The sequence below is a fragment of the Indicator indicator genome, chromosome 3, assembly GCF_027791375.1.
Source record: "Indicator indicator isolate 239-I01 chromosome 3, UM_Iind_1.1, whole genome shotgun sequence".
Classification (NCBI taxonomy): domain Eukaryota; kingdom Metazoa; phylum Chordata; class Aves; order Piciformes; family Indicatoridae; genus Indicator; species Indicator indicator.
The window spans coordinates 31,123,410-31,132,764 of NC_072012.1; the positions used below are offsets into that span (position 1 = coordinate 31,123,410).

At 42.5% G+C, this 9,355-nt stretch overlaps 1 pseudogene; it reads right to left on the reverse strand.

Annotated features, from left to right (window-relative positions):
- Window positions 1–973: 973 nt before the first annotated feature.
- Window positions 974–1,870, reverse strand: LOC128981264 (hyaluronidase-4-like; annotated as a pseudogene).
- Between the last annotated feature and the right edge of the window lie 7,485 nt (window positions 1,871–9,355).

Sequence of the window (9,355 nt, forward strand, 5' to 3'; positions counted from 1 at the left end):
AAGCAGAAAACTTCACAGAAATTAGTTGCCTGAAGGGGAAAAGAGGCAGAAACTGAGCATAAAATGTGAAATAGAATGCACATCAGCTTGCAGCTGTTACTGATGTCCTTCTATCCTTTTCTAGTAAAAAAGGAAGGACAAGCTGGATAAAACCAAAGCAGTCATCTGCACCTCTTTCCCAAAGTGCCAACTTCTGACACTGTCCCGGGGCTGAAGACTGAACATAGCCTTCAAAAAGTGAATACAGCTCACTAGTTAAATTCTGAAACACAAAAATTGAAACCTGCTGGCAGTGCAGTCACTCTCTACATGCAGACAGGTTTATGACAGATAGCTTATGCTACTTTTTCACAGGAAACAGACTGTTTTCATCCAGTTTCTGGGAAGATGTTCAGAATCACATCAATAAGAACTGATCTTGAAAATATATGAGTGCGTGTGTTCAGCTGATGTGAGAAGTTCTGGTGTACCATTTGCCTGCTTCAAGGTAAGTATGAGACTAAAATGTCTTCAAGATGGAGGCGTGCAAAAAGGCTGTTGGTTTCAGTTTCCTATTCTGATGTAACACTGAGCAATTTGCTAACATCTCTGCCTCAGTTTCCTTTCTATAAATGGGCAGTCTCTGATGATTATCTGTTGATTGCATACCTGAGCCAAAGAAAGCACATCAGGGAGGATTAATGTATTAACATTTATTTTGTAACATTTATTAAAGTATAATTCCTCCTACGTACCACATCAAATTGCTGAAATCCTTTTAAGCCATTCAAATGCATACTTGAGCATAATTTAGTGATGAATTAAAGCAAAATAATAATAAATAAATAAATGGGTACTTAAGGCTGTATATTTTCTTCAGAACATTGAGCTCTTTAAAGCAGGTGAGCAATTAACATCAACTAGCATAACTGGCCCAAGTAGGAGGGTTTCTATCCTGAAGCACCATCTGCAAGAGTGTTTAAAGCAGCCCATATTATTCCAGCAAAAGCTTGCCATCTCTATAACCTAGTAAAGTATACACAAATACAGGCAAAGCATAATCTTGGGATATCATGGAAGAAATATTTATGGATTCATTCAACCTAAACTGAGAAAAGTAGAAAATGTTTTTGACTGTTTCCAAGGCATTTCTTAACTGTCAATGGAACTGCTACTCCAGAGCCAGGAAAATTCATTGTTCTTCAAAACTTCACTCTTTGGGCAGGAACCAGTGTAGTTATGATCACGGAAACTGTAATTATGGCAGCCAGAGTATAAATAATATCCCCAAAGGCCCTTTGGTCTACTTTTCATTCCAAATGCTATTGTTTCCTTTATAAAAGCTTTAGCACTTTCTTCAAAGGAAACTCTGGCTAAATGTTCAACATTATTTGCTGAAATGTTCCCTTCCATTTCAGTTATGAGTTTCCTGGTCTTTGTTCTGCAGACAACTTTTGCATCCTAGTTGTGGGCCCATTGAGGTCTCCAGTATTCCCAATGTATGAGAGCTAATCCACTGAAATCCTTAGCTTGGATGTAACAGTTAATGTCCCTGCCATTTTTTTTTTTCCAGATGAGTTTGCAAACTGAAGTCTAGGGTAGGACACCATTAACAGGGACTTCATGTGATGTGTACCAAGGATAATAGCCAAGCCTGTTAAAACAAAGCATGGTTGTGTTATGTCCCCTGTAGCTCATGGGCTTCCAGTCATATGGAATATTTTCAGGTTCAATATGACATCATACCTCAGGGAGCACAGGCCTTTCAGTTGTTGCAGGCAGCTATGAAAGGCTTCCTCTCCCAAACTGGTGGTCAGGCTGTTTTCATAGCAAGGGAAGTCCAGATGAATGCTATGCAGTCATGCCAGGAGCTAAAAAGCGAATGGTTCATAACAGCACCAAATTTTCAGGAAATACTTTCATTCCTTAAAAGACATCAGACAGATCTCCTGGTTTATCTGTAGAACATAATAAAAGATGCATTAGTGCTTATTGCATATATAGCTATATGAATTGGTATCAGCCACTTCTAAGGTATCTACCATGCTAATACTGAAGAAACAGTGAGCACAATCTAACTCACAGGAAGGGGGAAGATTCCCAGCTGAAGCAAATCAGTGGAAGTCAGTGCAATCATAGCTGCTTGTCTCATCAATCCAGGTATAATGAAATCATTGGGGATGTTGCCATCATTTCAGGATGGGCCCCAGGGCCCCAGGATGTCTTTAGTGGCTGTGGCTCTTGCAGTTGGAATGGTTGCTGAGTAAATGGTTTCCTTATTCTTGAAGCTTTCTTAATAATAACAAAGGTAACTATAAAGCCTTTTAGGTGTTAATGAAAATTAGCCTGATTTGCAGAGTGTGTCTCAGGCTGCATATACTATATCAAGAAATCAGACTCAACAAAGGCACTCGGGGCTTGTCATCATTAGAGGCCAAACTGAATTTTCTCACTAGAAAGTTGTACAGCCAAAGCTAGAAGATGGTGATCTTGCTCTTGTGAGGAGACAACCAATGAACTGCCTAGCTTTAGAAAGCCAAACTTGCTGTCCCATCACCTCAGAGGGATGGAGGAATGGGACAGGGCAATTATGACAGCCCATCAGCTCTGGTCCTTACACCCTCCCCTGCCTGGAAGCAGCTTGTGCTTCTGTCTTTCCAGGAGGGCTGCAGAGTAGCTGCAGCAATAGTGCCCAGCAATTTGCTTTGCTTTTCTGACAGTGAGCTGGGAAATACAGAGACCTTGTTGTGCTGAGGCATTGTCACTGAGCACTGCTCTGGCATTTCACAGAGAATCAGATCTGTGAGAAAATCCTGCCAGAGGGCAGCAAATCCCTACAATTGCTTTTTTTAAACATATTGCAGCATGAGATTCTAAATCACAGCATGTTGAGCTCGCCCAAAAGCTGTACCACCATTCTGCCCCTCTGCTCCCACACCTGTCACAGTCTGATTCAGGGAGATGTCACTAGCTGGACTGGGTGTATCCCTCAGGTAATTTACCCCAAGATCACTTGCCATGCAAGACCTATGTCACTTACCACAATCTAGCCAGTGGCACGCACCACAGCCACTCTCACCCTGGGGCACCTAGCAGCATCTCACCCCAGGGCAGGCAGGGCCAGAGCTGCCCAGTCAGGCTGTGCCAAAACCTATGGGGTCACTGGAGGCTGGTCTCGCTGCGGTCTGCCTGCTGCAGGGGAGTAGGGAGGCTCAGGATGTCTTCATGCCATGGGTCTTGAGCAGGGCTGGGGTGTAATTATCCCTGTGCTTTACTGCATGTTGGATACACTGATTTAACGCCCCAAGGCATGGGAAGAGTAGTATGAGCAGTAACAACAACAGTATCAGTATAGGTTATTGAAGACTGCAGGGAATTGGCAGACCACCCAGCTTGCTGAGAAAATTGTGTCATGGACGACTTCACATGGAAAGATATTTCTAGTTGCTTCATTGTTAAGGAGGAAACAGTTACCATTTTATAATCTGTGTGGGGGCAAATCACTGAGGTTTAATGACATCTGATTTTATTCCATTTGATGCATTTAGCCACCACACAAGCACACACATACTGCAACTGGGAACAGGCTCTGTAATCACTTGTGAAATGTTTTTCCTCTTCCTCAGGCTTTTCAGACTTGTTTCCAGTTGTGCAGGATCACACCATGCTAGGTATTTAATTTGTATGTTATAGTTGACAAAACCTAGAATGAATGTGTCCAGTTATGCCCCTTCTGCTAGTCATACTTTTCTCTGTAAACCAAGCCAACATGGAGGAAGCCCACCTTGGTGTCTAGCTGACAGAGAAAATGCACAGTGGGCATCAATTCCCAGCAGGGAGGGAGGAGAAACCATATGTCTTTATTAGGCAGCAAACAGCTGAATAAAGACAAAGCTCTTTTTCTCCTTTCTCTTGTAACACTGTTGCAACAATATGACATTGACACAACCCAGTCTTGATGGGCTTTTAAATCAGGCAACCCAGTCACCAAATACCCATATCAAAGATGTGCATGGGTTTTGAAACCAATCCGATAAAACCCCTGGAGTTTTACAGAATAATCTTTTTGTTGACTTTTTCCCAGCAAAGCTAAAGATGATACACTCAGAAGCCTGATGGGCTGGAACAAGGCTTGTCCAGTTGAATCCATACTGTCAGCAGCCTTTCTTGCTCTCTGCGCTGGATCTGGATTTGGAGGCAATATTCTCAGAGGCTGTTGACAAAGGAAATGACCCTGAGAGCCACAGAGTTTGCAGCAGCCTCAAAGAGGACAGTGTGGGATGATACATTGTGGCTGTCCTCTACCTTCTGTCATATGGATGGGGGCTTGTTAGACCAGGGCATCTTTTAGTGATTTGCCTCAGTGAGAATCTGCAGAATATCTCTATTATGTTAGCAAATGCAGGGGACTGAATATGCTGCATAGTGAATAATAAAAATGCAGCAGGACCTCACCTCACAGTTACCTGACTGACCTAGTGACACTGAGGAGTCATAGCTGAAATCCAAACCACCTTAGTACAGTGTTTCACTGATTCTACTGAAGGTGGTAGGAAGCCTGAGCAGCACAAACTTCCAAGGAACATTTCAAATTTCAGTCAGGGCACCTTCAAAATACTTCAAATTAAAGTATGAATCTGGTGCAGCAGAGCTATTTCCTATAGCATCTGTATGGAATAAGCTGACTAAAACATCAAAAGCTATATCTCAGCATTTTAACACATGTATGGCAGGTTGGCAGGCAGGTACCGATTGCAATTTTATAGAAAAAATTAACTTATTTTGATGAATAATTGGAGCTTCTGGACAATGGAGAGCAGATTTTAGCAGACAAGATACAAGCTTGTGTGTTCATCCAGACAGTCATCTACCTCTGTTGTCTCAGCCTGTTTTGCCACGATTGTCATATTATGTATATGAGAATACTTGCATTCTGATGGCCTACTGATAGCTGGACTCCTGAATATGGAAAATGAAGAAAATTGATCAACTGTCATTTTGCTATTTACTTCTCCTCCATTTCATATTGAATAAATGTCTCTCATTCGTAGACAATTACACCTGACAGTAGTCCACCCTGGAAGATTAACCCCACGCTTAGTTCTGGCAAAAGGTGGGTGGTTTGATGGATTGATTTAATGACCCCTTGAAACATCCATAAAATCAGTCTTCATGCTTAGCTTGTACTTTCCTGATATTCTTGATGCCAGTGACTGGGTCATTTTCCAGCACACATTGAAATAATCAGAAAGCTTCTTTGGTCTATGTCCAGCCTGGCAAGGATTTCAATACTCCATACAACTTTTCCCCTTCTGTTTCAAGCCTAAAGGTTTTCCAGCATCCTCTGGATACTGGCTACCAACTAGATTTAACTCCATTCACCACCACTCTTTGAGCCCAACTATCCAGACAGTTCTTAAACCAGTGAATTGTCCACTCATCCAAGCCATAAGCACCCAGTTTCCCCAGGAGGATGCTGTAGCAAATGGTGTCAAAGGCTTTACTGATGTCCAGATAAACACCATCCACAGCCTTTGCTTCATCCACTAAGTAGGTCACCTTGTCATAGAACGAGATAAGGTTGGTTAAACAGGACCTGCCCTTCATGAGCCCTTGCTGACTGGGCCTGATCTGGTTGCCCTGCACATGCTGCATAATGGCACTCAGGATGACCTGCCCCATGACCTTCACAAACACTGAAGTCAGACTGACAGGTCTGTAGTTCCCCTGGTCCTCCTTCTGTAGATGGGTATCATGTTTGCATATCTCCAGTCACCTGGGACCTCCCCACTTATCCAGGACTGCTGGTAAAAGATGGAAAGTGGCTCAGTGAGGATTTCTGACAGCTCCCTCAGCACCCTCTGGTGTATGCCATCCAGCCCCATAGACTTATTTATGTGTAAGTGGTGCAGCAGGTTACAAACCATCGCCTCTTTCACCCTGCTCCCCATCCCTGTCTCAGGGGGCTGGGTGTCCAGCAAACAACTGGTCTTCTAAAGACTGAGACAAACAAGATGTTGAGTACCTTAGTCTTTTCCTCACCCTTGACCGCTACGGTCCCCGCTAATCCAACAAAGGACAGACATTCTCCTCTGTTCCAAATGTATTTGTAGAAGCATTTTCTGTTCTCTTTAACAGATGAAGCCAAATTAATTTCCAGCTGGGCTTTGTCTCTTCTGATTTTCTCCTTGCAACATCTCATGACAACTATGTAGTCCTCCTGAGTGGCCTGCCCCTTTATTCCAGTGACCACAGTGACTGTCCTTTTCCCTCTAAGCAGAAACCAAATGTCTCTATTTAGCCAGGCCAGCCTTCTTCCCCACCAACTTGTCTTTCAGCACATGAAGATGGCCTGTTCCTGTAACTTTAAGAGTTCCCTCTTCAACAGTGCCCAGTCTTCCTGGACTCCTTGGCCCCTCAGGGCTGCCTCCCAAGGGACTCAGTCCACCAGTCTCTGAAACAGGTCACAGACTACCCACTGGAAGTCCCAGGTGGCAGTTCTACTGACCCTACTCTATGCTTCTCCAACAACTGAGAAATCTATCATCTCATTATAGTGACAACAGTATTCAGGAGTGGGCTTAAACCGATTCCCAAAATGCCCAGGTCTCTTGCCACACTGCTCACTTCCCTGAAGTTCAGAACATCCCTTTTCCAAAAATCCATGTTTGTCAAACGTGCTTACACAATCACAATACAGAGTAGCCAGACACTTGATGTCAGGATGTGTTAGAAAAAAGTTGTAGCCCATTTTAAGGCACCAGAACTGCTTGGGTTCTCCTGCTCCATGGAGTTCCTGAGTGCATGGAGCACACACAATGGATTGAAGGCAATTTTTGACCAGAAATAGGCTTAATGGTATGCCATTACCATCCTTTTATTCCTGAATTTCTGAGGCTGAAAGGGCAAACACCAACAGATTCATGCTGGCTTGATTCATTCCTCACAGCATTTTAGATTGCACTGAATCGATCCTGTTAAAAAGTAGCTTTCCTCTCTGTCCACTTTCCCGATTCAGTTCTATGGTAAATGCTAACTGAAAGCTAAATAAATGATGCCTGGTGTTCTAAGAACATTCTTCTCACAGAAATTAAGCAAATGGTTATCCCTTCACAATAGGAAGGCGCTGACTCTCCTCCCACTAACTTTACTGGGAGACCAGCTGAGTTACTTTGTATTTGAACCAGATCATGCCCCCCAGGCTGTGCAGAACAAACACCCCCATGCACACTGGAGTGATTACAGCTTGCACCCAGCACCAGCACACTCAGGGGACATTCCTTTCTTCCTCCTCCTACAGAATATCTGTAACACAACAACAATAAAAAAGCATTTGACTTCCTCACCCCCCACCAGCTGAGCATTTCATTAGAACTGAATGTTATTGTTGGAGGGAATACAGCAAATTCCTGTTGTCAGTCTAAGGGATTATAGCAATTATTGTAAGGCATCATGTTAAACCTCAGTAAGCCTCACATATGGACACTGAGCAAACCTAATGGAGCCTTGCTCAGTGGCCGTGCCCCAGCTCAGTCCCTCCATCTAGCTCTCATCAGCTGTCGTAGGACCTGATGCTTCAGTGGCAGCACAGAGGGGATATTTTGAGGAACTGCTGCTGACTGTCCTTGCAGCAGCTGGTTGGTGCTGGGAACTAATAGTCTAAAAAGGGAAAATCTAAGGGTGAACAATGCAAACATGAATATTTCATGCCTGCTTTTCAACTAGTGATAACCAATGAAGATAAATCATCTTACAACAGATAAGATTGTGCCCCTTTAAAAACAGAGAAATCACACCAAAATTAAAACGGATTGCATTCTGGAAAATCACAAACCAAGCATTTCTCTCAAAGATGAGGTAATTCTACCACTCAAATTATCATCTTCACCTGTGATCAGGTGTATTTACCATTGAGTTTTAATCCAAGTATACTCAGAGCTGAGTGTTTCTGCTGAGGTATGAAAGCAACATCTTCCAGATCAAGGTGCAACTTCAGGAAAGGGAAAAGCTAAATGGTTTTTGTTCTGCTTTAGAAACCCAGCATCTGAAGGAGCAATATAAAAAATGTTCTTAATAATCTGCTGTCTAATTGACTGAGAAGGTTATTACCAGTGTGGAAACAAACACCGTTTTTCCAAAAGCCACCCACAGATGCCAGACTGCTTGATTATCTGAGGAGGAAAATCAGGACTGATACTCTGGGCTGCTTTGCTTCTTGCACATATTGGAGTGCACCTTAAATAAAAGCCAGAAGAGCTCTTGGTGTAACAGAAAAATGAGAGGAACTCTGACTCCTGAGAAAACAGGCTGCCAGCATGTTAAAATATCATCCTAATTACAATATCATTAAAAAAAAAAAAGAAATCCGAAGAGGCCATATTTAGTGTTGACATAGGAGCAGCTGCATGAGCAAAGTTTATAAAGTATTGTCCTTTGAAATTATAGAAGTCTGCTTATTTTTAGCTGGTTAGATGCTGTTAGCTTCCTGCATAAATGTGGTTACATAACAGACATAATCTTCACTGCAGCAGAGGCCATACGTGCTAAGCTGTGTGCTTACACAACTGCCTTCCAGCATGCTCCCTCCAGGCAGAAAACAAAGCCTCATGCCCCTCAGAACTGTGCTGCTGCTCCTGGGTCAGCTTACAGACACAGGTCTTACAGCAGACAGACACATCTGCTCATTCATAGCATGAATGTAGATATGTATCTATAGTAACACACACACACATACATCTCCTTGTTTTCTTATTACAGCTTAAACAAAGTATTCATTGGATCAGAAAAATGCTACCTTGGAACTACTCTGGTGACATTAAACAAGGTCACTGGTATGTTGTAACTATTAAAAGCAGCACAGTTGATCTCAAACACACACTTATTTTGGGAAGCTACTGAAAGAGCTCTCTCCTCTTTTCTAAATGAGCTGCAACTGCTCCTTACTGCTGGGTGCTCTAGTATGAGGAAACCATGCAGTGCCATTACTGAATAAAAAACAACTTAGCGGCTTTAATCTTATTAAGATGTATATGACAGCATTGTTTTCCCCTGTTTTTGTGTTTTGCTTTGTTTTGGGGTTTTTTTGGGGTTTTTTTTTGGTTTTGGTTTTTTTTTTTTTTGTGGTGGTGGTGTTCTTTTTGCTTGTTTGTTTGTTTGTATTTTTTTGAAAGATCAGACTTTTGCCTCTGAGAAGCTATACCATTCCCAGCCAGTATCTTTCTTTGATACAGAACAATTATTTCAACATATATTTAGAGTAACCTGTGTTTGCAAATTCTCTCACTCTCCTAGTCTGGCCCAGATTGACAGGAAATTACTTTTCCTGAAATGCAAAGGAAAAGATATTTTGGCTGCCACAGCACCTTAAGCGTATAAA